This window comes from Carya illinoinensis, chromosome 6, assembly GCF_018687715.1.
Source record: "Carya illinoinensis cultivar Pawnee chromosome 6, C.illinoinensisPawnee_v1, whole genome shotgun sequence".
NCBI classification, from domain to species: Eukaryota; Viridiplantae; Streptophyta; class Magnoliopsida; order Fagales; family Juglandaceae; genus Carya; species Carya illinoinensis.
Window position 1 is genome coordinate 24,894,731 of NC_056757.1, and position 3,882 is coordinate 24,898,612.

General features: G+C 36.6%; 1 pseudogene; it reads left to right on the forward strand.

The window, feature by feature from the left end:
* The first annotated feature begins 209 nt into the window (after positions 1–209).
* Positions 210–2,645, forward strand: LOC122312697 (annotated as a pseudogene).
* The last annotated feature ends 1,237 nt before the right edge of the window (positions 2,646–3,882 follow it).

Sequence of the window (3,882 nt, forward strand, 5' to 3'; positions counted from 1 at the left end):
GTTGAAGACTCATGTATATGGCATCCTAATATCAACATGCAACTACTAACTGTATTTTAATTATTTTTCAGCATATATAATATATAGATTATAATCATAAATATATAACCAATAAATATCCTTCTACATGTCGTGTATATATATGAAAAATCATCCACGTAATAAAATATTAATTGGTTCAGCCACGTGATTAATATACATGCCGTGGGTTTCTTACAAGTCTTTTTCAGCGTACGGACCCAGCAGCCATCTTTTAAGATCAATTGACGAGAAACGGAAGCCATGTATAGTAAAAAAAAAAAAAAGACAAAAACAAAAACAAAAACAACAAAAAAAGACGCTCTTGTCGTGTCTATATATTGAGGCAACAAATTATTGAAGGAGCAAGCAATCTCGATCAGTGCACGTACTTACGTAATAGAAGAAGATAAAAGCTACCTTTCGATCGATAATGGCTGTTTTCGATGTACCCATATGGCTTCCACTTCTCCTTCTTCTCCCCATTCTGCTACTCATGAAAAACAAAATTCATGGTCGGAGGCAAAACAAAAACCTTCCACCAAGCCCTCCAAGCCTTCCCATTATAGGCAATTTGCACCAGATTGGTGATTTGCCTCATCAATCTATGTCGCGACTCGCCCAGAGATATGGCCCCGTGATGCTCCTCAAATTCGGCGCTAAACCGATTGTTGTTATCTCTTCTGCTGAGACTGCAAAAGAGGTCTTGAAAGTTCGTGATCTCGACTGTTGCAGTCGACCTCTCTTAGCCAACGCTGGAAAATTGACGTACAATTATCAGGACATAGTCTTTGCACCTTATGGCGAATATTGGCGAGAGATAAGGAAAGTCTGTGTTCTTGAGCTTTTTAGCGCGGCAAGGGTGCAGTCATATCGTTCCATCAGGGAAGAAGAAGTGGCTTTGCTTGTGAATTCAATATCTCAGTCTTCATCTTCTGCAACCCCTGTGAATCTCTTTGAGAAGATGTTGCCTCCTACTGCAAGTATCCTCTGTAGGATTGCTTTTGGAAAGAGCTTCCGGGGGAGTGATTTGGATAATGAGAAATTTCAAGAAGTTCTTCATGAGGCTGAAGCCATGCTTGCAAGCTTCGGTGCATCTGAGTTCTTTCCATACGTGGGATGGATTGTGGACAGGCTCTCTGGTAGATTTCAAAGACTTGACAAGATTTTCCATGATTTGGATAGCTTTCTACAACTAGCAATTGATTTCCATCTTAATCCCGACAATACAAAAGAAGAACACTAAGACCTCGTCGATGTGCTGCTGAGAATAGAAAGGGAGCAAGCCAAGTCTGGTGGAGCTCCGTTTACTAAAGATAACATTAAGGCGATCCTCTTCGTAAGAACACAATCTTTCCTCCCATGCATTGTTATTTATTACGGTTTCCTAAGTTATTTTTCCTTCAAGTTTTCTTCAGCTATACAGAAAATACAAAAACATAATCTCTCAACTTCTTATGATCCCAACTTAATATTTCAACTAGAAGAAAAAATATGCATATATACAACAATATGAATTCTGTGGTATTGGAAAAGCATCCTCAATTTCTTACCCGAACTTAAAAATCTCAAACGGTAGAGAGAAAGACATATCAAGTGGAGCCTATACTATTTATTGTTACCCGTATAAATATTTGAGTTAATACTAAATTAGCAATAAATAATATAAGACTCACTTGATATATCTCATTTCTCTATTCCACTTAAAATCTTTAAATTTAGACAAAAAAACTTAATCAGGCGACCTTGATCTATATATTTATTAATATTATATATATATATATATAAACTATCTCAACACTTTAAAAGATTTATAAGGACAGTAATAAATGTCAATGGCCAACACCTTGCTATTGATCTTTTCATTTGAACTTTAATTTATAAGAAAAGATCTTGATTAAAAAAAAGTAATAATAGTAATAATAAAAGACTTTAGGGTTGTACGTAGGTGCTACCATTATGAACCTACGGACGATTCTGATCAGCTTCTGTTTAACCCTCATATTTGTTTACAGGATATATTTGTAGGCGGAAGCAACACTGCTGCAGTTACCACGGTATGGGCAATGGCAGAGCTTGCAAGGAACCCACGAGTGATGAAGAAAGCACAAGATGAAGTCAGAAATGTCGTCGGAAACAAAGGAAAAGTCACAGAAAGTGACACTCCTCATCTTCCTTACCTCAAGACGGTATTGAAAGAAACTCTCAGATTGCACCCTCCGGCTGCAATGCTTCTTCCAAGAGAAACTATGGTACCCTTTAAGATCAGCGGTTACGACATTTGCCCAAAATCATTGCTGCAAGTAAACAATTGGGCAATAGCAAGAGACCCTAAATATTGGAAAAACCCAGAAGAATTCCACCCAGAAAGGTTCGATGATAGCTCTATTGATTATAAAGGGCAAAACTTTGAGTTATTGCCATTTGGATCTGGTCGAAGAGGTTGTCCTGGGATGCATATGGGAACGACCACAGTTGAGCTTGCACTCGCCAATCTTTTGTACTGTTTTGATTGGAAATTACCCAGTGGGATGAAAGAGGAGGACATTAACATGGACGAATCGACTGGTCCCGGCCTTACCCAGAAAAGAACACCACTGAAACTAGTTCCAGCCAAATTGTTTTAGTGGCAGTCAGAAAATATATAGCGTTAGCTCTTACCCTCTGGAATAGCCTCTTTTGTCGATACATACATATGTTGCTACACCACCGCATGTGAAATAAGTGGCAACTAACAAATTATATATGGCGTGTATGCCTCTATTTGTTTCTGATGATCATTGTTCATTTCTCTTCCTAATAAATGATGTAATTTAGCACAAAACCCCTGCATGATTATGGAGACTTTGGGTAATGTTATTGATCAATTTATCATTTTGTATTATATTGATATGGTATCCTAGATGAGTTTTAAGGAGATTTTAATCTTGTTTTAGATGGTATTCTTCGTACTTTTGATACAACATAATTTTATTTAGATAAGTGCTACATTCACAGAGAGTAAACAAAATAAACTCATAAATTGACATAATTTCATGTGATTTGTTAAACTATTTTATAATAAAAGTAACTTTACAATCTAACCTTATGCATCAAGCCCCGTCAGTTTGTGAATTTACGTTTGTATAATCTTTTTATAACTAAAATATTTCTCTTCTATTTATAAAAATAGTTTAAATTAAATTCTTCTTTATTGAAATTATGAGTAACCATGCACAAAGAGTATTCGACAGAAGGTGAAACAGGTTGTATTTCTTACTTGATGAAAATAACAATTTGTATAGTGCGTATATATAGCAGAAATTGTAACAAACTTTTATTCTATGGCTCTTGGATCTTCTGCCATCTGTCCTTCCAGTCTATTTTCTGTATATTCCAAATATTCCTTTTTGCTCTGCTGTAGTTTTCTAGACTTTTCTGAAATGGTTGTGGTCTAGCTGTGAGACGTCGTGTTGTCTCCATTCTCTTGTGGTGCAGCAGATTCTTTTGATGCTTCAATTTCCTTAACAGCCCCCCTCGATTCAAGCGGACCAAGGAGATGGTGATGTTTGAACGAAGTAAGTTGAAGCGAGAAGTAGACAATGGTTTAGTCAAGATATCTGCTAGCTGGTCTTTACTAGATACAAAAGACACTTTAAGTGTTTTGGCAGCAACCCTATCTCTTACAAAATGATAATCTAATTCTACATGTTTAGTTCGAGCATGAAGAATTGGATTTACAGACAAATAAGTTGCGCCTAGATTGTCACACCACAAAGTCGGTGGATCATTCAAGTAAATTGCCAATTCTTTTAAAAGGGATTGAATCCTAAGTACCTCACAAGTAGTGTTGGCAACTGCCTTGTATTCCGCCTCAGTGGAAGA